A 14,164-nucleotide genomic window follows, 5' to 3' on the forward strand; every position below is an offset into this window, starting at 1 on the left:
CTGGCTCCTCACACAATGGGAGTACTGGGCCTCCGGGGCGGTGGAAGGCTGGTAACTTGATCTCTTTGAGTGCTTCCGGATCTTCTTCCTCTTCTGGTAAATTGGGCATCCTCAACATTGAATCAGCATTACTGTTCTTATGCCCTGCTTTTTACTTGATGGTAAACTCGTAGTTAGACAAACGGGTTATCCATCGCTGTTCCAATGCACCTAGCTTTGCCGTTTCCAGGTGAGTCAGCGGTGAATTTTACTGAAGCTAGGTAGTGCTTGAAGCCCAGACTATGGTGAGAAACTCCAACTTAAAGGAACTATAGTTGTTGGGGTTCCTTTCGGTGGGATGAAGCTTCCTGCTGGTGTAGGCAATCACTTTCTCTCTGCCTTTCTGCACCTGGGACAGCACTGCTCCGAAACCCATGTTGCTGGCATCTGTGTAGAGTATAAACGGTTGGTCATAGTCAGAATAGGCCAGGACTTCATCTCCCATGAGAGCCAACTTCAAACGGGTGAAGGATTCTTCCAACCTGTCATTCCACTCGAACGGAGGAGTCTTGCTCTTGGCCTTCTTAGATTGGCACACTAGCAAGTCTTGCAGGGGTGCGGCTAGCTTGGTAAAGTCCTTGATGAATCTTTGGTATTAGACTACCAACCCGAGGAACTGCCATACATCATGAATGTTGCTGGGTTTTGGCCACACCGGTGCCACACCTTAGTCGCTTACCACGTGACCTAGGTACTGGACCTTGGGCTTCAGCAGGTGGCATTTGGACGGCTTCACCTTCAGGCCAAAGTTGGACAGGGCTTCAAACACCTCAGCCAGGTGCTTCAAATGGTCTTCTTAGGTTTTGGAGAATACGATGAAGTCATCCAGGTACAGCAGAACAGTCTTAAAGTTCTTGTGCCCGAGGCAACACTCCATCATCCTCTTAGACGTCCCTGGTGCATTGCACAGCCCGAATAGCATGTAGTTGAACTCGGAAAGACCCATTGGTGTTGTGAAGGCAGTCTTCTCTTTATCTGACTCTGCCACGGGAAGCTGCCAATACCCACTGGTGAGATTTAAGGTGGGGAAATAGTTAGCGGATCTCAGTGCCGCTAACGGCTCCTCAATTCTAGGTAATAGGTAGGCATTCTTGTGTGTAATGCTGTTGATTCACCTGTAGTCAATGCTGTTGATTCACCTGTAGTCAACACACGTTCTCATGGTACCATCTTTTTTTCTAACGAGGACTAATGGAGCTGCCCAGGGGCTACAACTATCTTTGACCAGACCAGTCTCCTTCATCTCCTGTAACATATCTTTGGCACAATGATAGTGAGCGGGGGTTACAGGCTGGTACCTTTCTTTAATGGGTGTATGTTCTCCAGTGGGGATATGGTGTTGAACCCCTTTTACCTGCCCAAAGTCTAGTGGGTGTTTGTTGAATACCCGCTCATACTCCTGGACCACTCGGTAAGCCCCATGCTTTTGGTGCAAAGGAGTGGAGTCAATGCCTACGTGCAGTTTCTGACACCAATCCTCCAGCTGTCCTGCAGAGCCATTGTCCTCCTCCTGGTTGGGACGGGACCAAGCTCTCTGCTGTTTGTATGGCATTGTTACTGACAGTTAACAGTTTAGCAATGGTGGCATATCTGGATAAATGGACCTCTTTTCCCCCACAATTCAGGATGTGTATCGGTACCCTCCCCTTGCAGACATCAACTACCCCTTTGGCTGTCAGGATGGTCGGCCTACAATCAGAATACACAGGTTCTACCAGGGCCTGGTATCTATCTATCAATCACCGATCCATTATCTACCTATTATCTATCTAACTAGTATGTTTCTATTATCTATTTATCTATTATCTATCTATTTATTATCTATTATCTACCTTTTATCTATCTTTCTATCTATTTTCTGTGCTTATACTGCGGATCTCCTCACAATTCCATAAGGATAAATCAAGGTTCAACATCTGTAAGGCTGAAGTCTCTTGTGGGTTATTACTTCCATGATGTTCAGAAACAGAATTTTGATGTCAAAACCAATCTCTGACATTACTCATCCTTTGGAATACATCAGGGGCTGAGAAGCAGATATATAGAGCTCAGCCCCTCCATTGTCCCGTATCCTTCTCACTATATAGATTATGCAGCTTGTTGATGTAAATGGAAACACTTACATAATCCTCGTACAGTAAGTAGTAGAAACTGATAATGGGGTAGCTAGAACCATTCCAGTAGGTCTTTAGAAACCTGTGATGCCCAGAGGCAAAACCCAGATATATGGGTGCAGAGGTAACAATAGCACCAGGAACCATATTTAGGGTATGGGGGACAAATACTATGAGTTTTGATGGTACTTTATGAGTGTCACTTTATGCTGTATATAATGTGATGTCTGTTAGACTTGCTGCATGGTAAACGATGGTTGAGGGAGGTTAGCCTGCAGCCAGAGCTACATTCTGGAGGTTTCATAGCTGAAATTTCCCTTCAAATTCATTTTTTTTCACATGTGCAGAATGTGATTTCAGTTGTAGGAAGTGTCATCTTAAAAAGGCATGGTGCAATTACCTGCCCCTTGTATTTTAGTAATAATTTGGGGGGATCCTTTGCCAGAAATCTAATGTGTATAGATACTTTCAGTCACTAGAAGAAGAATTCCTCACTAGGACTCTAATATCTCTAGAGTCCATTTGGTTGCCTACAAGTTGTCCTACTCTGATGACTTTCATGAATTTCAATGAGAAAAGCAATGTAGCAAACTTTCTGCAACTTGAGGACCATCAATTTAGGTCTGATAACTATTGCCTAACTGTTGCTTGTGCTTTAGGTTATGACTGTCCTTTTTCTTTAGCATGAGGACTTCAACCAGAAGATTTTCTGTTACTATTCTGATAATGGTCAACTTCACTGAGGTCAGCAACAAGACGAACAATCAAACTGTAGAAATCGTGAGGAGTACCCTGCTTGCCTTAGTGCTCCTGTCCTTCTGTGTCTTCATCTACTTTGTGACAATCATCTTGTACGTCTTCTTCACCACTCCTCATGTTCGGGAGAATGCTCGCTACATCCTGTTTGTCCACATGCTCATAAACGATACCTTGCTACTTTCTGTGTTGATATTCGTCTCTCTTGTAGCTATATTTGATGTGTACATCCCTGTGCCGATATGTTATGCCCTCGTCATGTACTCCACAAGTTCATTTAAGGTGACAGCCTACAACTTGGCCATCATGTCCTTTGAACGTTACTTTGCCATTTGCTATCCGTTAAGACATGCACAAGTCTGCACCATGCAGAGGTCTCTTTTGGTCATTGGAGTCATGTGGCTTCTGAGTAGCACTCCTCTGGTGCCTGACTTTATCGCCATGTGTTATTCAATGCCAAAGAATTTCTTCTCCACCAGCTTGATATGTCAGTGGTCAACATTTGCAATGAACAGTTTTCAATTAACCCTAAGGTCATTGATGGAGATCACCACCTTCATCTTGGTGGGATTGGTCATCCTTTACACCTATGTGAAAGTTATGGTGGTGGCTCGGAAGATTGGATCTGGGAGGTCTTCTGCTTTTAAGGCAGAGAAAACTGTTCTTCTTCACGCCTTCCAGCTCGGACTCTGTATGATGTATTTTTCATATTCCTTCACTGATGCTTACTTGAGGAAATATTTCTATTTTATACCAATAACCAACTTTTTCTTATTCATGTGCATCCCCAGATATATCAGTCCTTTGATTTATGGTGTAAGGGATGAAGTGTTCCGAAAATATATAAGGAAGATGAACTTCTTTGTATAGTTGGATGGATGTCACTAAATAAGGCCAAACTTTACAACTTTTTGCAAAATGGGTGCAGCCAAAAGGATGGTTGGACAATATTTATTAGGTAGACTAGGAATGAAAGGACCCATATCTACATGCCCACTATCAGGTATAATACAACACATATTATAATAAATTTGTCCCAATCACCCAATTTAATTTTTTTTACTTAAAAAATATGTTTTAGTAGAGGTGGGCCAAATCTTGGGTAGGTTGGCAGTATGTATAGTATTCATCTTTTGGTTCTACTTTAGTTCAGGCATTGGTGGGCAGATCCTACTCCTGTAAACAAGCAGTATCCAGTGTAGAATGCCTTTTCACTCCATGAGAAGTTGAAAAATACATTTTGCTTTGATCCCGATATGACTATTGTAGATGGGAGCCAACAGAGGACCCTCCAACTATGAAAAACACGTGACCAGTACTATTATTATCATACAGCCAAAGCTCACCGGAGGATTTTCAGGTATTCTTGTTTGGTCCTGAGAAGCCACATTCGAGATATCTGTGAACAATACTCCAATCTTAGAGACTGATATTCTGTGTTTCCATTTCTAAGAACCAAGTAAAACTGTAAAAGTGAAAACAAAAAAACATGAAAAACTTAAAAAAAAAAAATTTGAAAAATCTTGTGGAATGTAAAAATTTGTGAAACTCAAAAATTTGTAAAATTTCAATAATTTGAAATTTTTAATAATAATGAAAACATTATTAATGTTTGAATAATTCAATCTTATGGATAGAATTGAGCAAAATGATTTGTACTGCCCATATTCGGTGTTGAGTCCTCCAAGGAAGTCAGGCCAGGAGGGGCAGTGTTCACTTCTGTATCCGATGTGTTCAGCCCTGTATCTGGATTTTGCGACGTCTTTATGTCTTACTCTATGAGATGCCTGGGATGCTGGCCCCAGGAATGCAGTCTGCCCCGGAGTAAGGCTACGTTCACATTTGCGTTGTGCGCCGCAGCGTCAGTGCCGCAGCGCACAACGCAAACAAAAACGCAGCAAAACGCATGCACAACGCTGCGTTTTGCGCCGCATGCGTCGTTTTTTTCATTGAATTTGGACGCAGCAAAAATGCAACTTGCTGCGTCCTCAGCGCCCCGACGCGGGCGCCGCAGCGACGCATGCGGCGCAAAACGCAAGTGCGCCGCATGTCCATGCGCCCCCATGTTAAATATAGGGGCGCATGACGCATGCGGCGCCGCTGCGGCGCCCGACGCTGCGGCGCCCGCCGCGAATGCGAACGTAGCCTAACTCCTCAGTAGACTGGAAGCCAGATTAGGGGAGAGCGAATCTTTTGCTCAACTCTAGTTGTAGATCATTATAGTCTCCAGAGACAAATAAGAAAACAGGGAACTGCATACAGATTTGTGTGTATAGAATAAAATGTTGTTATTCTGCTTTATCGAAGGCTTCCACAAATACCACAAAACTTTTATTATCATCTAATGAGAATGAGAGGACTCTGCTCATCTTGCCACAGTCTGTACAGACAAACTGACTGAGTGAGCTACAGAAAACGAAAAGCATCAGCCTTACGTGAAACCAGAGTGTAATCTATAGTATTATTTTCTATGAGGATAATAAAGAAAAAAAAGATCAACATTGTCATACTTAAAGGGGTTGTCCTACTTGCTTCCTTTTCTAGTACAGGGTCAAGAGAGAAAAAGCTGATTACATGGTGTTCCTAATACACAGCGACAATCTGGGTAACGCTCAACATATGACCCTTCTTCCAATAGCACCACCAAAAGAGAAATGAAGCGTTACTCATGTATCATGGACTCTGTGATGTATAGATGTGCAGCGTACTCTAAGGAGGGTGAGAACATGACTGTGCGACACTGGGGAAGCCATATGAGGAATAGAAAGGCGCCTTATAACTCTACATCCTGAGTACCGTGCTGTACCTACAAGACATTGTATTCTGTAGCGTTGTGCCTAGCAAAGATGCAACCAAAAGCTTATCTTCCCTGATTCAGCACCTGAACTGGTCCCGCAACCTACCAAATGCATATAATACACGTGCCTTCTATATGCCAGAAGGGCTTGTGGGTACCATGGAACACCAGGGCTCAGGTACAAATGCTAGAATTCCCTATCCTGCCCTTATTCGATGACCAGACTATGGACATTTGTTTTGGATCGGCCCAGAATCGGTCTGTTTTGAGGTTTTATGCTATTTTAGTAGATTGTCCCTTTTGCATTTTCTGCATGCTCAACATTGTGATTTATGATGTTGTTCCTTTAGTCATTGCCACAATCCTCTTGATCCTCCATGATTCGGCTTTTGTATGTACTGAACGACGTTATTGGTCCACTAGTTGGCCCCAGTGACATACCGAACAGCAGGCCTATGACGGCTTTATTAAATTTATTGGCTGCATGGAGCACAATCTTCCCAGAGGAAGGGGCAAGCACTTTCCTTTTATTCTGCAAGAATTTTCAACTATTTTACAGAAGTAGAATAACGGGGGGGGGGGGGGGGGGGGGGGGGATATATCCTTTACAAAAACAGAGAAGATGCTCCAAGATCACTTTGTATTAGGCCTCATAAGCCAGTAACTGTAGAGGATCAGGTTAGCGTAGAAGAGTCACAAGTTATAACCTGACTTAATGTTATACCACACGCTGAAGTAAGCCATTGTAACGGGGCTCAGGGTGGTAGCTGCAGGTGAGGTACTCGTCTTCTGCGCCCCGACCCACTAGAGAAAAACGGGGTCTTACGTTAGTGTGTGTGTGTGTGCATGCGTGCGTATGTGTGTGGACATGTTACCATAATGGACACCTCCTAGCTCTTCTTGGTCTTCCATGCATTGCACGGCTCCGCTCCTCTTTACAGACACTCTGTAAAGACACTCAGGAGATGCAGATGCCTTTCTCTTGGTTTCAATACAGTGAAATGTTTTCAATTAACATTTTTCAGTGGTATAGTTGGTGAACTGCAGAACAGGTTAGAGCATTTCAACCATTCTAAATATAGAGACAATTTAGCTGAGCTCTTTCAGTAACCATTATCCTTTATGACATTTTTCGTGATCTGCGTACCTACAGATGGGCGAACCCAAACAGTAAAGTTCGGCGTTCATACCGAACACCTACTGTTCGGTCACAAACACCGAACACGGACTTCGCCAGGAAGTGAAACTGTTCAGGTTCGGCCCCCCAAACATTTTGTCGCCCTTTCATGGCAAACACCATTTCTGATCGGCAGCAAAATCATCACCGCCAGTAAGACAGCCGCGGTTCTCACGCTGTCAAAAGACAGCTTGAGCGCACAGCAGTGATCAGGGGTATAAACTTCACCTCCGGTCACTGGTGTCAGCTGATGGGACTACTGCTCCCAACCAACTGCCGCCGGCTCCTGCACTGTAAATAAGTAATTAGAAAAAAGAACAGTGTGGATTCCCCTGTATTTTTGATAACCAGCCAGGCAAAACTCACAGCTGGAGCTGCAAATCTCAGCTCTTAGCTTCAGCAAGGCTGGTTATCAAGAATAGAGGGATCCCCATGCCATATCTTTTTAATTATTTAAATAAATAATTAAAAAAAACAATGTGGTATATCCTCCATTTTGAAAACCAGCCTTGCTAAAGCAGACAGCTGGGGGCTGATATTCTCAGGCTGGTAAGAGGCCATGGATATTGCCCTCTCTGGCCTAAAAATTGCAGCCCACAGCTAGAAAAGACACATCTGTTAGAAATGTCAAGTAGAATTCATATTTGTGGGGTTGATGTCACCTTTGTATTGTCCGGTGACATAAAGCTGATGGATTAGTAATGGAGAGGCGTCTATAAGACACCTATACATTACTAATCCTATATATCTATGGTAAATAAAGACACAGCCAGAATAAAGTATTTATTTGAAATAAAACAAAACACGCTTTTACTTTTTTATTTAAAAATAACAGTTATGCTCACCTAATGCCTATTCTACTGAATCCCTCGTCTCCTGTAATAAAACAAAAATAAAAAACAACCATACCCTTCACCTGTCCTTCGTTCTGTCCCACATAATCCATGTCTGGAGATAAACAGCTTTCAACCTGGATGGTGCCAAGATTTGACCATCCAGGCTGAGAACCACTGGTGACTGAGCTGCGGCGAGCGCAGCATCAGTGACTAACAGTGACATAACTGAGGTTACCGCAGGTCACTGAGGCTGCGTTCTCAACCGGTCTGAACTGTGGTGGCCTCGGTAAGATGCCCACTAGCACCATGAGAAAATCTCATGGTCAAGAAGCGAGTTCATCGTAGTTCACGAGGAGAATTTCACTGTGGTGGATTTGAACTGTGGTGAACTCACCTCTGCACCGTGAGACTTTCTCACGATACTAGCAGGGATCTTACCAAGGTCACAGCAGTTCAGCCCGGTTGGGAATGCAGTCTGTTTTCTGACAGGAGACGAGGGATTCAGTGGAAGTAGGCGTTACGTGAGTATAACTGTGTTTGTTATTTTTAAATAGAAAAGTAAAACTATGTGTTAAGTGTCAAGGTCCCACCACAGCCCAGGGGGAATCTCGAACCACCTCTGCTGCGGTCTCCCATTCTCCTCCTGCCGCAGTGGAGCCTGCTCAGCAGAGACATTGGTCCCAGCACCTGGCTCAGGCAGATGCTGTGCGTTTGGTTACTGCTGCTCCTCCAGGTTCAGCCATAGTAACCAGCACTGTTCAGCGGTAAGCTGAGTTGTTGACTGTTGATGGACTAATCTAGCGCCAGACAGTGCTTTTCAAGCACAAGACCACGATCCTTACAGCATCTATCCAGCAGCGACCGGCAGTGCGGCGCCATGCGCAATCAGTGCGCTTTCCTGGCCCTAGACAGGGTGGTTAGTGGCGTTCGCCAGTGCGGCGATGTACGCACTCTTGTGTGGTAAATATTAGTTAGTTTTCCCCTGGCACCACGGTTGTGGCACCGAGCACTAGTGGTCTAGAGAGACTCTTCCCCCTGTCCTTGGGGCAGAGTTCTGTGACTTGGCTCTAGTGCTCACTCTGCGGCTTGGCGGCCCTGTGAAGTAACAGGGTTCGTCTCCCTTTTCATACCGGGTGAAGCTAACCCGTGTGTCAACACGTTATACCGCCATTACTTAGCAGAAGGTTCCATCTCTGCATGGTGTACCCCGGGCTGCGAACGCACCTCTTATCACTCATTATATTATTTGGTGCGTTCCACCACCCCTAACACGATGCTTTGTTTTATTTCAAATGAAAGACTTATTCTGGCTGTGTCTTTATTTACCATATAACAACAGGATTACCAATGGCTAGGTGTCTTATAGACAACTCTCCATTACTAATCTGTGGGCCTGATGTCACTGGACAATATAAAGGTGACATCAACCCCACAAACAAGAACCCCACTTGCTACTGCTATATGGCAAATGGGAAGAGCCAGGCAAAGCACCAGAATTTTTGCATATAATAGATGTGCTTTTTCTGGGCGGCTGCGGGCTGCTATTTTTAGGCTGGTGGGGGCAATATCTATGGCCCCTTACCAGCCTGAGAATACCAGCCCCCCAGTTGTCTGCTATAGCAATGCTGGTTGTCAAAAATGTTGGTGACCCCACACCCTCTGTTCTTGATAACCAGCATTGCTTAAGCTGACAGCTGAGGGTTGCAGCCCCCCACTGTGAGTTTTGCCTGGCTGGTTATCAAAAATACAGGGGAACCGACACCATTTTTTTTCATTAATTATTTACAGCACAGGAGTCGGCTGATGAATACTCCCATCCGCCTCTCCCGCTCTTATTGTTATTAGTGGCAGCAGGCGTCAGCTGATGGGAGCAGTAGTTCCATCAGCTGACACTAGTGACCGGAGGTAAACTTTATACCTCTGATCACAGCCGTGCCCTCACGCTGTCTTTTGACAGCGTGGAACCGTGGCTCTCTGACCGGTGGTGATGATTTTGCAGCCGATCAGAAGCCGTGTTTGCTGCATTGTCATGCATGACAGCGTGGCAAACACTGGATGTTCAAGCCCCCATTCAAGTGAATGGAGTCCTGGTTCAGGATGGGGGAGTAGCCGTGGGCTAAACTCGAGTAACAAGTACACTCGCTCATCACTACTCCCAGCTCTTCTGGTCTGTGACCCATTGCACAACTCCAATTACTATGACCGCATGAACAGAAAACTACACCCATCCATAAAAACAAAATCTTCTTTAAATGGCAGTTTGACTTGTACACAAAGAACAGCAGGAGATGCCTTTCTCTTGATTACAATACAGTGGCATGTATGGGGCAGCACGGTGGCTCAGTGGATATCATTGCAGTGCTGGGGTCTTGGCTTCAAATCCCACCAAGGACAACATCTGCAAGGAGTTTGTATGTTCTCCCCATGTTTGCGCAGGTTTCCTCCGGTTTCCTCCCACATTCTAAAAACATACTGATAGGGAATGTAGATTGTGAGCCCCACCGGGGACAGCGATGATCAGGGCCGTATTTAGAGTTTATGCTGCCCTAGGCACTTTTCGTGGTGCCTCCCCCATTGGTGAGTATGACTAATGCAGACCCTGTCGGCAGTGACTAAGGCTAATTTCACACTAGCGCCGTGCACTGCGTCGCTATGCGTCGTTTTGCAGAAAAAACGCATCCTGCAAAAGTGCTTGCAGGATGCGTTTTTTCTCCATTGACTTGCATCAGCGACGCAGTGCGACGGTTGCGTCGCCACCAAAAAACGTTGCATGTAACGTTTTTTGGTGCGTCGAGAACGTCTTTTCCGATCGGCCATGCGCGGCCGGAACTCCGCCCCCGCCTCCCCGCACCTCACAATTGGCCAGCGGATGCGATGAAAAACAGCATCCGCTGCCCCCGTTGTGCGGCACTTTCAACGCTAGCGTCGGTGCGCCGCAACGACGCATAGCGACGTGCAGTGCACAACGCTAGTGTGAAAGTAGCCTTAGGCTACTTTCACATCAGCGATTTTTGCCATTTGCGGAAGATCTGGCAGTTTTTCTGCATCTGCCACATAGCAGATCACTTACGGCAACACTGTGTTCGGCCTCATTCATTCCCTATGGGACTTGCAGACATGTGCAGCACTTGCGGTTTTGCCGTGATCCAGAAAATGCGGTACTTGCAGCAATGGAAAGAAAAGTTGCTAGCAGTGTTTTTTGTATCACCACAAGTGCCGCACATGTCCGCAAGTAGACATCACTACTTGTCCCTGCACCTTGCTAGCTCATCCCTAGCATCCCTCTCTGACCTAAAACTACACTATAAAGCTTTAGAAAAACAATTTATTAACCGACATTCCTACGATAATGAGGGCTCCAGGCTACAGCGTAAGTGCATTGTTTTCCCTGTGGAGGGATTCAGGAAGACGGCCGCCACAGGCGGCGCATGTGCAGACTGAGATCGCATCTGGACCAAGATCCGAATCTCCACCTTCGGTGGCTCACAGCTTCAGAAATATGGCCGGCAGGAAAGCAATGCGCTTCACTTAGCTCTTACCGCCAACATTGGGCCCGCAGCATTGCACGGATGTGACACCCCCTCCTCCCATTCAGGGTCCGCTGCATTGTCCCACTTCTGCCACTGCAGACTTCCAGAGGAGGGGACTCAGCCTCCTGTGATCCTGTTTACAAGGCGGGAGACCGCTATTACTGGATCGGGGACGCTATTACAGGGCAGGGACATGTGTATGTATGTACACACACACACACACACACACACACACACACTGCACAGGGGGACACAGTAGGCACACATACATAGACTGCACAGGGGGGCACAGTAAGCACACACACACAGACTGCACAGGGGGCACAGTAGGCACACATACACAGACTGCACAGGGGGACACAGTAGGCACACACAGACTGCACAGGGGGGCACAGTAGGCACACACACAGACTGCACAGGGGGACACAGTAGGCACACACAGACTGCACAGGGGGACACAGTAGGCACACACACAGACTGCACAGGGGGACACAGTAGGCACACACACAGACTGCACAGGGGGACACAGTAGGCACACACAGACTGCACAGGGGGACACAGTAGGCACACACACAGACTGCACAGGGGGACACAGTAGGCACACACACAGACTGCACAGGGGGACACAGTAGGCACACACACAGACTGCACAGGGGGACACAGTAGGCACACACAGACTGCACAGGGGGGCACAGTAGGCACACACAGACTGCACAGGGGGGCACAGTAGGCACACATACATAGACTGCACAGGGGGGCACAGTAAGCACACACACACAGACTGCACAGGGGGCACAGTAGGCACACACAGACTGCACAGGGGGACACAGTAGGCACACACACAGACTGCACAGGGGGGCACAGTAGGCACACAGACTGCACAGGGGGCACAGTAGGCACACACACAGACTGCACAGGGGGACACAGTAGGCACACACAGACTGCACAGGGGGACACAGTAGGCACACACACAGACTGCACAGGGGGACACAGTAGGCACACACACAGACTGCACAGGGGGACACAGTAGGCACACACAGACTGCACAGGGGGACACAGTAGGCACACACACAGACTGCACAGGGGGGCACAGTAGGCACACACAGACTGCACAGGGGGGCACAGTAGGCACACATACATAGACTGCACAGGGGGGCACAGTAAGCACACACGCACAGACTGCACAGGGGGCACAGTAGGCACACATACATAGACTGCACAGGGGGACACAGTAGGCACACACAGACTGCACAGGGGGCACAGTAGGCACACAGACTGCACAGGGGGGCACAGTAGGCACACATACATAGACTGCACAGGGGGGCACAGTAGGCACACACACAGACTGCACAGGGGGACACAGTAGGCACACACACAGACTGCACAGGGGGGCACAGTAGGCACACACACAGACTGCACAGGGGGGCACAGTAGGCACACACACAGACTGCACAGGGGGACACAGTAGGCACACACACAGACTGCACAGGGGGGCACAGTAGGCACACATACATAGACTGCACAGGGGGGCACAGTAGGCACACATACATAGACTGCACAGGGGGGCACAGTAAACACACACAGACTGCACAGGGGGCACAGTAGGCACACATACATAGACTGCACAGGGGACACAGTAGGCACACACAGACTGCACAGGGGGCACAGTAGGCACACAGACTGCACAGGGGGGCACAGTAGGCACACATACATAGACTGCACAGGGGGGCACAGTAGGCACACACACAGACTGCACAGGGGGACACAGTAGGCACACACACAGACTGCACAGGGGGGCACAGTAGGCACACACACAGACTGCACAGGGGGGCACAGTAGGCACACACACAGACTGCACAGGGGGACACAGTAGGCACACACACAGACTGCACAGGGGGGCACAGTAGGCACACACACAGACTGCACAGGGGGGCACAGTAGGCACACACACAGACTGCACAGGGGGGCACAGTAGGCACACACACAGACTGCACACACCCATCACAAGCCAGTGCCACCAGAGCTCAGCAGTCTCCAGTGAGCAGTAGAGCAGAGCCTCAGCAGGATAACCCCGCAGCAGTGTGCCGGCATGAGTGCCTCACTTCAAGCCGAGGTCTGGCTCTGGCCCAGTGTTCTCCACTACCTGTCAGACCCCAGGACCGTCCTAACCAGCTGCGATGTGGACTGGGGACGCTGTGCCACTCTGGATCTCCTCCTTCCAGTCAGGTGAGTTCGGCAGACACTGACTGCACACAGAGTGGGCGTGTCTGTAGTGCAGGGATGCAGCTGCCGACACCCAGCCTTTAACCCAGCAAGCAGCCAGAAGCTGGGGGACCGTCCCAGGGGCATCTGAACCCTGCGCCCCAGCCCAGCCTGCCCCTGGTGGGATCCGATACTCCCACAGCAGCCGGAAGACAGGTGGGTGGGCGGCCCGACACAGGACTATGAGGCAGAAACTGAACTTGGCGCCTCAGCGAGGAGGGGGTAGGGCTTGCACTGTGACTTGTTTCCGGTGTTCTGAAATTTGTCGGCATGTCGTAGATAGTAGGGATGGGCGAGGCTACGGAGTCACGTGGCGCAAACTGACCAATCACGGCCAAGCAACAGCTGAAGCTGCAGGGTGGAGAGAAGAGGAGCTCTGGGCGGCAACATGCCTGAAAATTTCAGGGACGGGCGTGAGTATGGCACCTGGGGGCCTGGTTAAAACCACAATAGTGAGGGAGGGGGCGTGACAAAGGGAGGGGGACGCCCTGAAATTTCTGAGCATAGTAACGCCCCCCTCCCTTTGTCACGCCCCCTCCCTCACTATTGTGGTTTTAACCAGGCCCCCAGGTGCCATACTCACGCCCGTCCCTGAAATTTTCAGGCATGTTGCCGCCCAGAGCTCCTCTTCTCTCCACCCTGCATCTTCAGCT

The 14,164-nt window shown here is 48.2% G+C and overlaps 1 long non-coding RNA gene and 1 pseudogene across 1 annotated transcript in view; both read left to right on the forward strand.

The window, feature by feature from the left end:
- The window catches only part of LOC143786226 (uncharacterized), a 467,324-nt pseudogene that overhangs the window by 290,725 nt on the left and 162,435 nt on the right, over window positions 1–14,164 (forward strand).
- Window positions 13,328–14,164, forward strand: part of LOC143785871 (uncharacterized) — a 39,011-nt gene continuing 38,174 nt past the window's right edge. Inside the window, exon 1 of the long non-coding RNA XR_013218130.1 lies at window positions 13,328–13,667. This is a non-coding gene — a long non-coding RNA (uncharacterized LOC143785871). The remainder of the gene's footprint in view (window positions 13,668–14,164) is intronic.

Source organism: Ranitomeya variabilis, chromosome 7 (assembly GCF_051348905.1).
Source record: "Ranitomeya variabilis isolate aRanVar5 chromosome 7, aRanVar5.hap1, whole genome shotgun sequence".
Lineage (NCBI taxonomy): Eukaryota > Metazoa > Chordata > Amphibia > Anura > Dendrobatidae > Ranitomeya > Ranitomeya variabilis.